Consider the following 16,175-nt stretch of genomic DNA (forward strand, 5'->3'; position numbering starts at 1 on the left):
TGTAGCTTAATAAGAGTGTGGAAAAGGTTTGTAGGAGAGTATAAAGAGTTCAGAAAGCCTTAATATATATATATATATATATATAAATGACAAAATAAATATAACACCATTACTTTCCATATTTTCACTTATTGCAGGTGTCTCTGGAACATAACTCCTGTGATAGGTGAGGGATCACTGCAACCTCACCAGTAATAGAGAAGTTAGGAAGAGAGCAAGATTTTGAGGGAAAGAAAAATTTTGGAGTATAAGATGTCTAGGAGACATTCAGTTCGAGATATTCAATAGGAAGTGATAGATGGAGATTGAAGCTCAGTAGAGGATTGAAGGAGAAATGAATATGTGAAATCATGTAGAGGAAGAAGAGAAAAGGATCCAGGATGGAGCCCTTGGGGATCACCCATCTTCAGTGGGAATGATCTGGAGGACTATCCAGCAAAAGGGACTGAAAAGAAAAGTTCACATAGGGAGGAGAAAAAATAGGAGGGAGTAGTCATGAAAATATGTAGAGAAAATAGTACCAAGGAAAAGGAAGCATTGTTGAAGGCTAGAGAAGTCAAGACGGATGAGGATGGATTGAAAAGAGATCACTAAAAGTATTATGTGTCCCAAACCAGATATTTTCAAAAAGCTAAAAAGTGTGTTCTATAAGTTCAGCAACCAATATCTATAAAGGCAGCAGCAAAGGCTTTGTTCAAGCAGTGTAGCAGCAAGTGGCAATTCAGATTTTTGAAATTAATGCATGAATAAATGATCAATGAAGGGAGTCCATAAATAAAACAACCACACAATTAAAAAAACATCTACAGGGCAAAAAGTTAAATCAGATTCCAGGTCAGAACAATGGATCATCTTCACTACAGAGCTATACCAATTTGTTTATTAACAGGAGTTTTAGAGTATCATCAACCGGGGGGCAGATAGATTTATTCAGTGTAATAGAGGGTAGTAGCAGGGGATCCAGAATTAGTCATGTCTCCAAACCAAGCTTCATGTGGTCCAGCTTTGGAAAAAAGACAAGAAAAAAATCGAAGATGATATTATTGATGAAATATAATAGTCAACAAAACTTTATTTATTTATTCCTGACTTAGCAAATATATACAATGCTTAACTTTTATGGATATAACCCTCCAAAGCATCCCACAGTTAAGGGCTGATAGTACTCCTGTCCTTTTCTCAAAACACTTTTACTAGCACCCCCAAGGCTGCCCATCAACTACTTTCTTATCAACTTCATATTTCATAAGTTATATCTAAAGTTTCCTCCTGGAGAGAGTGTCACTATGATCTGTCCATCTGGTAGATCTATGGCAGTAGGGTTTGCTTCCACTCACCTTAGGCTACCTATTTATACCCACAGCTCTATTTACCCTAACCCCTGTTTCCATTCCAATCTCCCATTCAAATCTTAATAGTTTATCCACCCATACCTGTGCATTTGAATAGTGAGGAAGAACCATAGCTAAAGCTTGCTGAGGTTCAGGTAGGGCTTCACCTGAAAGGTGGAATATAATTGTCCCTCCTTTGGACTGATATAAGGTTGGGCAGATCATGGAGGGGCTGCATGTTTCATTTTGTCTGCTTATTTTTTTATTTCCAGATTATTCACTTTTGTACGTGAATAATCTTATAAAATCAAAACTCCAACATACACCCAAAGAAACAAGTGAAAAATAAAAAATGTTTTCATCTGCATTCCTACTCCAACTGTTCTTTTTCTGGTGGATAACATTCTTTTTCGTAAGTCCTTCAGAATTGTCCTGGATCATTAGATTGCTGTTAGTAGCAGTCTATCACATTTGATCATTTCACAATATGTCAGTTAGTGTATAGTGTTCTCTTGGTTTGGCTTATTTCACTCTGCATCAGTTCATAAAGATCTTTCCAATTTTTTCTGAAATCATTCTATTCATCATTCCTTATAGCATAATAGTATTCCATCACCATCATATACTACATTTTGTTCAGCCATTCCTCAACTAAGGGACATCCCTTTAGTTTCCAATTCTTTGCCACCACAAAAAAGGTAGCTATAAATATTTTTGTATGAACAGGTCCTTCCCCATTCTACTTTTTTCTTTTGGATACAGACATAGTAGGTATATTACTAGATGAAAAGGTATACATTCTTTTATAGTCCATTAACCATAATTCCAAATTGCCCTCCAGAATGGTTGAATCAATTCACAACTCTGCCAGCAAAGCATTAGGGTCCAAATTTTGCCACATCCCCTCCAACATTTATCTTCTTTACTGTTATTTTGGCCAATATGAAAGGTGTGAGGTAGTATCTCAGAGTTGTTTTAATGTGCATTTCTCTAATGAAAAGGCTTTTGAACATTTTTTCATATGATTATGAATAGCTTTGATTTATGCATCTAAAAACTGCCTCTTCATATCCTTTAACCATTTACCAATTGGAAAATGAATTGGAATCTTATAAATTTGACAAAGTTCTTTAAATATTTGAGAAATGTGACTTTATTAGAGAAATTTATTAAATTTCCTCCCATTTGTAGTTTTGCTTCGAATCTTGGCTGCATTGGTTTTGTTTGTACAGACTTTCCAATTAAAGATAATCAAAATTATTCATTTATATCTTGTAATGTTCTCCATTTCTTATTTGATCATAATTTCTCCTCTTTTCCATAGATTTGACAGGTAAACTATTCTATATTTGCCTAATTCACTTGTAATATCACTTTTTATATTTAAATCTTATACACATTTTGCCCTTATCTTGGTATCTAGGGTGTGTAATTTTTTCCATACTTTTTTTCCTAGCAGTTTTTGTCAGAGTTCTTATCCCAAAAGCTGGGATCTTTGGGTTTATCAAACATTAAATTTCTGAGGCCATTCCTTGATCTATTCCATTGATCTACTGTACTATTTCTTAGCTGGTACAAGATTGTTTTGATGATTGCTTTTTCTAGTTTTTTTTAGTTGCATGTCCAATCCAATGTTCTGATTTCACTCTATTTTTTTGACATAAGCCCCCAGTTAAATGTTGGCATGAAAAGAGTAATATGGGTCACTGAGCCTCAGAAGTTTAAACAAAGTTTAATTAGCCAGGACATAGTAAGTATATGGAACAAAGACACCTTCCTATTTGGATATGACACGTCTCCGTCTCCATACAGATGTGCCTCTGGCTAGCGAAATAGCCAAGCTAGGCAGACTTCCTCCGGAGAGGACTTTTTATTCCCTGAGATGAATAGGACGTTGTGTCAAGGGAACCCGTGCCAATCAGAGCCTAGCCATAGCTTTGTTCCATTTTAAGGGAAAAACATTCCTTTTGCCATTTCAGTCTTTGGAAAATGGACTCCAAATTGAGTTCTGCTCCAATACAGTGTTGGTCCCACAAAGTTCCAGCCCAAAGGAGTCCTCACAGGTGGACAAACCTTCCTTTCCACTTTGTCCAGAAATTAATCCCAAGACTGCTTCTGACTCCTTGGGGCATCAGGGCAGTCTGGCTGCAGCATCTAGCCTGAGATCCCGGCTCTGAGACAGACGAATCCCAAAGCATCTTTCTCACTTACCAGACTCGATGCTCTTCAGTTATGACAGGAGAAAAATAAACAAAATAAAACAAAAAACAGATAAATAGTGAAGCTTTCTTCTCACAACTCACCCATGTTTTCTCATTCTCAGCAGTTCTTGCCAATAACCTTATCTAATTCCTTCAAATGGGGCCCATCATGGAATAGAGAATTTCCTCTAGATATCCTGACATTATCTAGGTAATGACAGAGGAGAACTAAGTATCTGCTATCCCTGTTCTTGCTTTGTGACTCTTCTATCTTTTGTCCCTCAATTATGCCTCCATTTCACGTCAGTAATGGCACTTGGGGTTTACAATCGTTTGTTGGGGATGCGCTGAAGGCGCTTTTTCCTCGCTCTACCATTTGGGCCATCCACACGTTTAATTCTTTAGAGATAGTTGCTATGTGTCATATTCCTGGCCATACTCATCATTAGAAGAATATTGGAGTTTCAAAATTGGACTTTCATTTCACGGAGAAATTTGGGGTTTGGGGAAATAATGCTCAATTTCTGAAATGCAATCCAGGTCACCCTTTTCTTCTTTTTTTCGGGTCTGTTCTCAGATCATTGCTCTGCTGAAATATCTGCCACCTAATAGTAGGATTGGGATGGCTCTTTATTCACTAGACTGCCTCTCTCCATACCATTAACTGGCATTTAGAGAGAGTTTTAAAGATTGCAAAGCACTTTATGTTCATTGCTTCTCATATGAATGTCACACACCAAACGGAGGCACGTATTACAGGTATTATTTTCCCCATCTTTACACATGATTAAACAAAGGCTCAGAGAGACGAACAGTCTCAGGGTCACATAGTTAATGTCAGAATTAGGAGTCAAATCCAGGACTTTTCTAACTCCAAATCTAGTCCTCATTTTTGGCCCCACATTTCTACTCAGGACCAGGTCTAGTAGTCGTCCATCCATTTATACACCAGTCTGGATAGTTTTCGTCCACTTGATCTTTTATTTCATTACTTTTTTCCTATGTGGACAGAGTGAAATCTTTTTCATAGTTAGGGGCCTCATTAGGAACAAAATGTGACTAACACAATGCTATTTGCAAATAAGGGAGCATCACTACCTCTAGGTAATGGGAGAAAAAGAATCCAAATCTCTGCTGATAGAACATAGGAGAAACATAGAAAATCCTTACTAACATGATGTAAAACATAGTGCATATGTGTTTCGAATACTATCTTAATGCATGATGATGATGTGTAATTGTCCTTTTTTGCTTTGTTTCCACTGGAAAATACATATATCAATACGCTGATAATGACTTTGGTGACATAAATGATGAAAATATTTTATTGTTTTTAATTTATTTTCAAGTAATTTGGTCACTGTGGAATTATTATTTTATACATGATATGAGTCACATCAGTCAAAGGAATAAATAATTACTTCATAATCTTAGGACCAATTCCCTGGACAGAACTGTGCTATAATGTTTAATATGACTTTTGACACAATAACTTTTCCATTACACGTCTTTAAAATATATGCATTTAATTTTATTTACCAGAATTTTACCCATTTGATAAGGCAGGTCTTGAAAATAGTGGAAACAATGGCCTAATCTTTAGCATCCTTTATTGTAAACTTCCTTTTTGAAAATCTATGTAAGTTGTCATGTAAAATTCAAAAGTGCCATATAAATATCCACTTCAAGTGTAAGAACTATGTGTTTTCCCCAAATGTACATATCACAGTTTAAATAATTTTGTAAATCACTTTTTTCTCTCTCAAGTGACCTAATTGAAAAGTATTTTACTTTAAATGCCTTTTAGGTTACAAAAGGAGGTGTTATCATTGATTATCAAATATAATTCAGCTTATTTTGGTCTTAAAGAAAATGCAATATTTGAGTATGTTAGCAGGAACTTGGGATCCAGAACAAGGGAAGTGCTATTACTGCTGTCCTCCTGCTTCCTCTTTCCTCACTCCAATTCATCCTTAATTATCTGCTAAGGTGATTTTCCTATAGAAGCCTTCCATTTCTCACCATCCCTCTGCTCAAAGGTTTCCAATGGTTCTATAACTTCATCCTTTATTATTTTTTTATTTTTCTATATATACTGCCTTCCATACCATCTATGATCCTATTACACTGACTTACATGTTGTTCATCACCCCAGACAGTACATCTCCCAGTTTCATCTGACTTCACATGTCTGCCTCAGTTTCCCTGGTTTGCACCGACTCAAATCCTATTCTGCAGGGGAACATTCCATATCTTTCCAGCTATTGGTATCTTCCCTCCCATTTATTCTCTTTATAGCTTGTATGTAAATTGTTATCAGGGATGGATTTTGTTTTGCCTCCTTTGTACTCCCAGAGTTAGTCAAGTGCCTACCTCACTGTGCTTAATAAATGCTTATTCACTGATTGACTGACTCTCCTCAGCACTGAGCAGGCTGTGTTGAGAGCAGAGGGTTCCTTTATGAAATTTTTTTTCTTCTCTCTTTCTTTCATTTAATTTTATTTATTTATTTTTTTTTTAAATTTTAAACATTATTTTATTTGGTCATTTCCAAACATTATTCACTGGAAACAAAGATCATTTTTTTTTCCTCCCCGCCCCCCTCCCACCACCTTTCCCTCTCCCATAGCCGACGCACGATTCCACTGGTTATCACATGTGTTCTTGACTCAAACCCATTTCCCTGTTGTTGGTAATTGCATTAGGGTGTTCATTTAGAGTCTCTCCTCAGTCATATCCCCTCCACCCCTATAGTCAGGCAGTTGCTTTTCCTCAGTGTTTTTACTCCCACAGTTTATCCTCTGCTTGTGGGTAGTATTTTTTAGATCCCTGCAGATTGTTCAGGGACATTGCATTGACACAAATGGAGAAGTCCATCACCTTCGATTGTACCACAGTGTATCAGTCTCTGTGTATAATGTTTTCCTGGTTCTGCTCTTCTCACTCTGCATCACTTCCTGGAGGTTGTTCCAGTCTCCATGGAACTTCTCCACTTTATTATTCCTTTGAGCACAATAGTATTCCATCACCAACAGATACCACAATGTGTTCAGCCATTCCCCAATTGATGGGCATCCCCTCATTTTCCAATTTTTTGCCACCACAAAGAGTGCAGCTATGAATATTCTTGTACAGGTCTTTTTCCTTATTATCTCTTTGGGGTACAAACCCAGCAGTGCTATGGCTGGATCAAAGGGCAGACAGTCTTTTATCGCCCTTTGGGCATAGTTCCAAATTGCCCTCCAGAATGGTTGGATCAATTCACAACTCCACCAGCAGTGCATTAATGTCCCGACTTTGTGACATCCCCACCAGCATTCATTACTTTCCATTGCTGTCATGTTAGCCAATCTGCTAGGTGTGAGGTGATACCTCAGAGTTGTTTTGATTTGCATCTCTCTGATTATAAGAGATGTAGAGCACTTTTTCATGTGCTTATTAATAGTTTTGATTTCTTTGGCTGAGAACTGCCTGTTCATGTCCCTTGCCCATTTGTCAATTGGAGAATGGCTTGATTTTTTGTACAATTGATTTAGTTCTTTGTAAATTTGAGTAATTAAACCTTTGTCAGAGGTTTCTATGAAGATTGTTTCCCAATTTGTTGCTACCCTTCTGATTTTGGTTACATTGGTTTTGTTTGTACAAAAACTTTTTAATTTGATGTATTCCAGATTATTTATTTTGCATTTTGTAACTCTTTCTAATTCTTGCTTGGTTTTGAAGTCTTTCCCTTCCCAAAGGTCTGACATGTATGCTATTCTGTGTTCGCCTAATTTTCTTATAGTTTCCTTCTTTACGTTCAAGTCATTCACACATTTTGAATTTATCTTGGTGTAGGGTGTGAGGTGTTGATCTAAGCCAATCTCTCCCACACTGTCCTCCAATTTTCCCAGCAGTTTTTATGAAATAGTGGATTTTTGTCCCAAAAGCTGGGATCTTTGCATTTGTCATATACTGTCTTGCTGAGGTTGCTTAACCCCAGTCTATTCCACTGATCCTCCTTTCTTTCTCTTAGCCAGTAACAAATTGTTTTGATGACCGCTGCTTTATAATATAGTCTGAGATCTGGGACTGCAAGTCCCCCTTCCTTTGTATTTTTTTTTCATTATTTCCCTGGATATCCTTGATCTTTTGTTCTTCCAAATGAACTTTGTTATAGTTTTTTCTAAATCAGTAAAAAAAAAAAATTTGGAAGTTCCATGGGTATGGCACTAAAGAGATAGATGTGTTTGGGTAGGATGGTCATTTTTATTATATTGGCTCATCCTACCCATGAGCAGTTAATGTTCTTCCAATTGTTCAAGTCTAGTTTTAGTTGTGTGGAAAGTGTTTTGTAGTTGTGTTCATATAGATCCTGTGTTTGTCTCGGGAGATAGATTCCTAAGTATTTTATTTTGTCTAAGGTAATTTTGAATTCCTTTATGAAATTTTAGAGCATTGATAAACTAGAAAATACCCAGGGTGATCAGGACCATGAAGGACCTCATCATAATACCATCTGAGACAAAATATTGGAATAACTGAGGATGTTGAGGCTGAAAAAAGAGAAACTTTTGAGAAGATGTGACACTCATTTTTGAGTATTTGAAGGTCATTTATGTAGAAGATGGATCAGATTTGATCTGATTGTCCCTATAATGGAGTACTTAGAACAATGGATTGAAGAAGTCACGTGATCCGGGTTCTGGGTTAATATAAGAAAAAATGCAACAGTTAGAGATGCTCTAAATTGAAATCTTCCTCATTAGAAATTTTCAAGAAAAGATTTAGACTGATGACTTATTTGTGATTCCTTTTCAACATACTGAATGATCTACTTTTGAGGTGTTTTTTTTTAATATTTAATTCCGTTATTTTGGGTGGTATAATGGATATAGTACCTGTCCTGAAAGTAGAAAGATTCATCTTTGTGAGTTTAAATATGCCCTCAGACATTTACTAGGTGTGTGATCCTGGGCAGGTCACTTAATCCTCTTTGCCTCCGTTTTCTCCATAGAATAAGCTGGAGAAGGAAATGCCAAACCACTCTAGTATCTTTGCCAAAAAACAAACAAACAAACAAACAAAAAAAAAATGCCAAATGGGGTACAAAGAGAAATGACTGAAAACAACTAAGAAAAGGACAAATGAAAGCAAGTTCTTTGAGGGCAGACACCCTCTTTCATTTGGTGTTGGTATTCCCATTGCCCAGGACAGTATATTTTTAAATATTAGATATACAATAAATACAGTATAGTTTGGGGTGGATGCATAATTTTCTTACTTTGTAAATGAAAATTCATATGCACTGAAATGTATTTTGCCATATTTAGTTACACATTTAGCACCTCTCTTAATCAAAAAAAATTATTATTCACAGGAACCATTTCTGCTCATGTAAATTTCAGTTCCTATATATTAAAAGTAAAAAGCCAAATGAAGAATGACAGTATTAGCTAGCTCATAATGCACCTTGAAAATCTGCGAAACACTCTCCATAAGTCATTTTATTTGACTCTCACAAAAGCCCTGTCAGGTAAGTGTTATTTTCCCCAACTTGCAGATGAGGAAATTGAAACTAAGAGGCATTAAGTCACATAGGGTCACCCAGCAGTAATCATCTGAGACAGTACTTGAACTCGGGTCTTCCTGACTCCAAGTCCAACAGTCAAGGCACTATGTTATTAGCTATTGGCTAACTTGCGATAAAAGATTTTAGCGCTCACTCTTCTGAACCCAGCTGCCTTACATTACTATGTTCCTTCCTCAGGAAGGGACTCTTCTTTTAACCGAGCTTTGTAGCTTTTGGGGGGGGGGATTCCAAGATGTCCTTAGTTCTCCGACATCTAGGCAGCTAAAGCAATCAGTGGCTCTGCCCCATCAATAACTCTTTTCTTTGATTACTGGAGCAGTCGAAGCTCCTCCATGTTTTCTTTCCTTTAACCTCAGACAGTCATAGACCAATGAGTTCATTACTTCGGTCTGGAGTTGAGCCTAATGGCATGAAACACAAGGAAAGCCCACAAAACTTATACTTTGAACAGGCATGAAATAATACTGAGGGTTAGTGAAGTTCCCCGATTCTACAGTTTTCTTCATTCCTTACAATTCTCAATGGCTTTGTGCTGCAAGAACTTGTCCCTTTTTATGCAGAAAGTGAAATTCAGATAAAAAGATGTCTGAATAAGAGCGTTCTGGGCCCAGGTTCTAGATGCTATTGATTAATTTCCTGCAAGGGATGGAGCAGCACCTGAGAATTACCCCAGCTAAAAAGTCCCCATGCTTATTGCCAAGCCTGTTGTTAGCTACTCTTTCTCCATCATTGTTGCAAACATCTGGACCACCTATGCTTAGTATAAACACACCAAGGCTCTAGGAAGGATACAGTAAGTCATAGCTTCTTCCCTTACATCTAATTTTGGAATAGGATGGGTGAATAAATAAAAGGCAGAACATGCTCAGTATAAAGAAAAGTGCTCTTTTGAGGAGTGAGACACCTCTGTTGGCTGTGGGGTTCAGGGGAATTCTCCACCAAAAGAAAGAGCAGTTGAGGGCCTTAACAACATTGAACAGATTTTTCTTAAATCTCTGGACATTAGACAGGTTTGGTTCTAACAAGGATGCTAAACAACAATAACAAGGAGCAACATTCAAGGTATAAGTGCCGAAGGTAAAAGTCTGGACACAAACTCCCAATGTGAAGGCTAAAAGCCAAGCCTGCCTCACCTGGTCTTTGTTTTCTGCTCCAAGTTGATTCACATAGCAACTAGGAGAAGGATCACTGGGAACATGAAAGAAGCTTTTGGGCCCCAATCCACAGAGCTTCCTGAGGATTTATTGCAGTGAAGACTTCAAAAGGTTTCAGGAATCAGACTGATAATCTGGGGTTTGACAGTAAAAAAAAATTTCCAACATGAAATCAGATCCTTTAGCAGTCTAATACAGCTTAAGTAGACCTCTGAACCACATCTGTAAATGCAAAGTCCTTATTTCAAAAGTGGGATTTTAAGTGGGACTTACAGGAAGCCACGGAGGTCCACGTTTTCCTAAATATTCGTGAGTCTCCCTCATTTCCATCTTTTCAGTGAAGTCAGGGAATATCAAAATGTGCAATATTTGCTTTTCAATCTCTTATCCATTTCTGTAGAAAATTCTCTCCTCTTTTTCTACAAAAGTCTCTAAATATTTTCCAGTGTTCTTGTTTGCAAACACTTACCATGAGCACTACAAAATCAAATGAGCAAATATCTGACAAAATGCTGTTTCTTTTTGATTTTGGACACAGAATCAAATCAAATCTGACAATCTAATGTTCTGCAGGGAGAATTTTTGAGACATCTTTCCATTTTTGTGAAACTTCCATTTTTTGTGTTCTTTTTTTTTTTAGCAAAAATACTAAATTTGATGTAATGTCGCTTTCTTACAGGTCAATATTTCATATAGAGAGCATCAACAACCAATAAAAATAGGCAGTCTTTAGACTGTAATTCACAGTACTTTCTGCCTCCTTTCCTGCTTCTCTGATACTGTCACTTCTAAAGCAGAAGCCGCCACACTGAACTGAGGATGGCCTTGTATTTCTTGGTTTCTTCCATGGCTATGGTCAGAGGATTCGAGTGGCCACCACACCGAGGAGAAAAGCCTTTCCACTTAGGCATCCGTGGAAAATAGTTACACTATTGTCGTGCGAAATCAGTTACTTACTTGATCTAGACTGATGATGGTCTGACCAAGTACTCTGCTCTGTCTGTACAGTCAGTGAGCCGGGTTGGTGGGTCTCACCACCTACTTGACTGATAAAACACAATCTGACTGCTGCTGCTTTTTGTAAAAAGGTAAAGGGGTTTATTTGGTGGTTCATCACAGGGAAAGGAAGAAGGGCCAGGGGGCAGTGGTCCCCAATTCTAGTTTCACTGATTCTCCTCCCTCTATGGATATCTCATGAAATCCCCCTCTGGTCTGGATGCTACCTTTCCTACACTGTCTGACTTGAACCCCAAATCACTATCTTCCTGACTTATTGACCCTCCAATGAATGTTGCTGGACTAGTTCATAGTCCAGTTGGAATAGTTAAGGTAAAGGCAGTAGCAAAGTCACCCTAGTGTGTCCAGCCAATAGGGCTACGGCTTCACTCCCAGACAGACAGATCTCTGGGCTCTGGTTGGCTTCTTCTCAGCACAGATGAAGTCTATTAGGCTACTGGAACACAGGAAACAGGTGGATGGGAAAAGAAGAAATCTAGGTGGCTCGGATCTCTTTCTCAAAGACAGGATGGTAGATTGAAGAATGAAAAGATCGGGGCAAATGCCTTCCCACAGAAATCCTGGTAACCCACAGTAGGAAGTGATATCTCCCAGCTTTCAAAGGGACAGGAACACTCCCAGACTGATTCTGTGAGTACCCGTATATCTGTTCCTGACACTCTGTAGAATCTCTCCTGCTTAGTTCCATGCATGAGCCAATCTTGGTTTGCAAAATCTATGCATCTGCCTTCTGCTAAATAGCTTATCTATCTTTTCCTTCTTTCATATGATATATATCTAATACAAGGTAATTTTTTTAGTGAGAGAGGAAGAGAAAAGACAGTCTAGCAAATGGAAATAGAAGAAAAGATTTCATGTAGAAGGCAGCACAAGTTGAGTTTTAAAAAAAGAGAAGGTGGGGCAGAGCCAAGATGGTGGCTTAAGAGCACCTAAAGTCCAAACCTCTCTGACATTCCTTCCAACCAATATTTATATTGTGCTTCAATGAAAACCGCAATCCAAACCCAAGAAGAAGAAGAAGTCATGAGACTCTCCTACTGAAAACAATTTGAAAGGTAGGCACAGTGTGTCTGTCTATTTTCATGGGAAAATGGAGAGACAGGCTGGCTGAAACACCCTCCCCCACACAGCACTGAGACCTGCCATAAGATCTAGTGTGAGCTCTGGACAGAGACCTCAGCCCTAAGGATTCACCTCTGACCTACTACATGTGGTCAGGGGCTCTGACAAGGACTGGCAGGGAGCAACTTGGTGGGAGCAGGGAGAGTCAGGCCAGCTCAGCAGATTAGCTCAAGCACTGTACCAGCAGAGGACAGAGAAGAGAGAAGATCAGCCTCAGGGCATAATAGCTCAAACACTCTGGTCTAATAAATCAACAGAAGGATAAATCTATATATTCCATAAAGTGTGTGTGTGGGGGGAAGGTGGGAGGGAAGTAAATGCAATGAGTAAACAAGAGAAAAAAGAAGCTACAATTGAAAACTTCTATGGGGTAAGAATCAAAGAACAAAATCAATGGATGAGGATGAGATCCAGGAAACATCAAACAAAGCCTCAAAAAAAGAACAACAGGGAATTGGATGCAGACTATGAAGGAGCTCAGAAAGGAATTTAAAAATCAATTAAGACAAGTTGAAGAAAAAAAGGCAAAAGGAAAAGAATAGCCTAAAAAGCAAAATAGATCATCTGGAAACAAAGGCACAGGCATAGAAAGCCAAACTTGGTATGCTGTAAAATGACCCAAAAGTTGAAAGAAGAGAAGAATGACTTGAAAGGAAGAATGAACCAAAAGGAAAAGGAAAATCAAAAGGTCATGTAATAGTTAAAGGAATTTTAAGGATGAAGGGGACTTAGGGAAGAGGTACAGAGGGTAAGGAAGGTTTTATGACAGGGAAATGAGGAGTTGAAGGGAAAGAGGGAATATGACTGCCAGTGAGGTAAAAGGAGAGAGATACCCCTGCTGAGAAGCTATCTTTGAAAATTTGGGTCCCCGAGAAATGGGACACCTATGATAGCCTGAAGGAATGTCTTCTCTATTGATTGATGTTGAAGATACCCCAAATAGGCAAGTACAGACCCTCCTGAGGGACAAGCCTCCCCCTGGACCATTGTCTTCCAGCAGGGGTCCAATAAGAACCATTTAGGGTTGAATGGCTGTCCTGAGGTTCAGCTCCCTCTATGTCCCCTGAAATGACAGTCCTCTTATCTGCCTGTGGTTATTTAAATAAAGATGAATTTAATAACAACTTTGTATTGGGAGGTATCAGGGACGAGGGAATCGGGATTTCCTTATATTGGGTTTGAGTCTCTCTCAGCTTCTGAGCTGAGGCCAAAAGCAGGCTGGTGGAGGGTTTCTTTTATTTCTGTCTATGCTAATCTGTGCTAGTTTTCTTAAGTTCAAAATCATAGACAGCAAGAGGAAGAAAAGGTTCTGACCTTCAGAGCTGGTTGGGCCTGTCTATTTAGGGTGATGCCCCATAAGACCAACTTTATACTTCAAACCACTTCCCTTAAGTTCTTTTGTTTGATGACATGATTACAGGAATCCAGGGAGAGCACACAGTTGGTAAAAGTCCAGGAATAGAGGAGCTGTTATCCTGAGACAGGGAGAGAGTCTCCTTCCAATCTGAGGGCCAGAAAAGAGAGAATCACAAGATCAACTGTCACTCCAAGTACCCTCCCCCCACCAACTGCCATTCTTATCAATATCTTTTCTCTAACATTCCAAACACTGTTTGTTCTACCTGAGTGGCAGACAGTCCAGAACTTGCTTCAGTTTTCCTTGCCACAGTCAGGAAGAAATTCAGTCTTTAAAAATTAGAATTGGGCATTGAGAAGCTAATGACTTCACAAGACACTAAAACATATTAAAACAAAATCAAAAGAATGAAAAAAATGAAGATAATCTGAGATACCTCATTGAGAATACAACTGACCTTTAAAATAGATGCAGAAGAGACAATTTAAAATTTATTAGACTACCCAAAAATCATGACCAAAAAAAAAAAAGCCTAAACATCATACTACATGAAATTATCCAAGAAAATTGCCCTGAAATTCTTGAAAATGAGGGTAAAATAGAGTCTGAAAGCATTTACAGATTTCCCCCAGCATTAAATTCCTAACTGACAACTCCCAGGAATGTCATAACCAAGCTCAAGTACCTCCAAGGCCAAGGAAAGTATACTACAAGCTGCTAGAAAGAAAGAGTTATGATACCTTGGAGCCCTGATTAGGATTACACAGGATATGGCAGCATCCACACTGAAGAACCAGAAGGCATGGAATATGATATTCCAGAAGGCAAGGGTATTGGGTCTACAACCAAGAGTCAACTCCCCAGAAAAACTGACTACATTCTTTCAGGGCAAAGTATGGTCATTTAATAAAGTGGAAGATTTCCAAGCAAAGACCAGATCTAAGCAAAAAAATTGATACCCAAACACAGAATTCAAGAAAAACATAAAAAGGTAAATAAGGAAGAGAAAAAAGTTAAGGACTTAAATGAGGTCAGATGGCATGTATTCCTATATGGAAAGATATCTGTAACTCTTTTAAAATGTTATCATTATCATAGTAGCTAGAAGAAGTATACATAGAGTGTGCAATGGTAAGCTGTTTAGGATGATGTCAAAAATATAACAAACAAGGGGTGAAAAAACGGGATGATACTAAGAGAAATGGAAAAAGTGGCAAAATGGGGCAAATATATATCACATAAAGAAGTGCAGAGGGGGGCGGGGGAGTGGAGAAGACCAATATAATGGAAGGAAGGAAGAGTTTGGTGACAAGTAATACTTAAACCTTACTCTCATTGGAATTGGCTCAGAGAGGGAAGAACAGTCAGATCCATTGGGATACAGAATCCTCTCTTACCCTATAGAGAAGTAGAAGGGTAATAAGAAACAAAGTGGTGGGAGGGGAGTAATACAAGGGAGGGAGAGGTTGGGGGGGCATTCAAAAGGCCCTTTAGGAAAAGGGAAATAAAAAGGGAGGTGGTGGGAAGGGAAGTAATTTAAAGGAGGGGAAAGGGGAAAACTGACTAAAAACAAAAGAAGATAAGGTAATAGATGATTGCATTATGGGTATGGTGGACAGCCTGTTTTAAAATTGGAAGATTGGAGACTGTCATACATACAGAATGGTAAACAGACTGATTTGTTTAGAATGGGGAGTTGGAAGAACAGTAATGTGCAATAAACCAGATTGTAAAGAGCTTTAAATGGTAAAAAGAAGATTTTGCAATTTATCCCAGAAAGAATTGTGAACTACTATACACATTTTGAGCATTGAAAGTGACATGGTTATACCTATGATTTGGGAATCTTCCTTTTGTAGTGGTATGGAAGATGAATTAGAGAGAAAATATGCTTGAATAGGGACACCAAGGAGGTTGCTACAGTAATCCAAATGAAAGGTAATGAGAGTCTAAGTTAAAATAACAATGATGAGAAGGAAGAGAAAGATGAAGAGGGATAAGAAAGCTCTTCAGATAAAACTGACAAGACCTGGTAAATGAGTGATATAGGGACAGTGAAGAATATAATATGGCTAAGACTATGAAATGAGTTGACAACAAAAATGATATCCCTATCAACAAAATGGAAACTTAGGAAGAGGGTACTTTTTTTTTTTGCAAAAAATAGTCTTTTTTTGCAAATGAGTTTGAGATGTTTGAAATATCTATGTAGAGGTGTCTAAACCATGTTTTGTGATGTAAGGCTGGTACTCTAGAAAGAGACTGGACCTGGGTTGATAAATATGAGAATCATCTGCATAGAAATGTTAATGGAAATCATGGGAGCTAATGAGATCAATAAAAAGTTGAGTATATATCAAGAAAAGTTGATTGTCCAGAATAATATTTGAAGTACAGTCATAGGGAACAGGACAGGGAAAA

The sequence above is a fragment of the Monodelphis domestica genome, chromosome 3 (genome assembly GCF_027887165.1).
Source record: "Monodelphis domestica isolate mMonDom1 chromosome 3, mMonDom1.pri, whole genome shotgun sequence".
Classification (NCBI taxonomy): domain Eukaryota; kingdom Metazoa; phylum Chordata; class Mammalia; order Didelphimorphia; family Didelphidae; genus Monodelphis; species Monodelphis domestica.